A 1000-nucleotide genomic window follows, 5' to 3' on the forward strand; every position below is an offset into this window, starting at 1 on the left:
AGAGGTTGCAGTGAGCTGAGATTGTGCCACTGCACTCCAGCCTGGCAACAGAGTGAGACTCTGTCTCAAAAAAAAATAAAACTGATGAGTGTGGCCCCCTTCCCTTCTACCCACCCACCCCCTCCCCAAGAGCCATTTCTTTCTTCCCAAAGACATTCAGAACTCAGAGGGACAACACATAGAGGCGGCACAGCACCTGATACACCCTCATGGCACAGTGGCTCTCCTCCTCCCCACCAGCAGCTCATCTCTCGCCACCCTGCCCATCTTGGCTTGCAGATGCAGACAATGATGAAAAGGTCTCATATCCTGAGTGTTTACTATGTGGCAGGCATCTGCTGAGGGCCTCATAAATATCAGCCCACTGATTCCCTGCTTATTTTTATTTTTATTTTTGAGAGAGAGTCTCATTCTGTCGCCCAGGCTGGAGTGCAGTGGCACAATCTTGGCTCCACTGCAACCTCTACCTCCTCAGTAGCTGGGATTACAGGTGTGTACCACCATGTCCGGCTAATTTTTGTATTTTTGGCAGATGGAGTTTCATCATGTTGGCCAGGCTGGTCTCGAACTCCTGACCTCAAGTGATCCACTCGCCTTGGCCTCCCAAAGTGCTGGGATTACAGGTGTGAGCCACCACGCCCCGACTTCCCTGTTAATCTGTTAATTTTTTTTTTTTGAGAAGGCGTCTTGCTCTGTCACCAGGCTGGAGTGCAGTGGCGCAATCTTGGCTCACTGCAACCTCCGCCTCCCAGGTTCAAGAGATTCTCCTGCCTCAGCCTCCCGAGGACTAAGGTGCGCGCCACTGTGTACGGCTTATTTTTGCATTTTTAATGTTGGCCAGGATGGTCTCAATCTCCTGACCTCGTGATCCATCCGCCTCGGCCTCCCGAAGTGCTAGGATTACAGGCGTGAGCCTCTGTGCCTGGCCAATTTTTTTATTTTTTTACTTTTATTTTTTGAGACAGAGCCCCACTCTGTCACCCAGGCTGGAGTGCAGTGG

This window comes from Colobus angolensis, unplaced genomic scaffold (genome assembly GCF_000951035.1).
Source record: "Colobus angolensis palliatus isolate OR3802 unplaced genomic scaffold, Cang.pa_1.0 Scaffold2995, whole genome shotgun sequence".
Classification (NCBI taxonomy): domain Eukaryota; kingdom Metazoa; phylum Chordata; class Mammalia; order Primates; family Cercopithecidae; genus Colobus; species Colobus angolensis.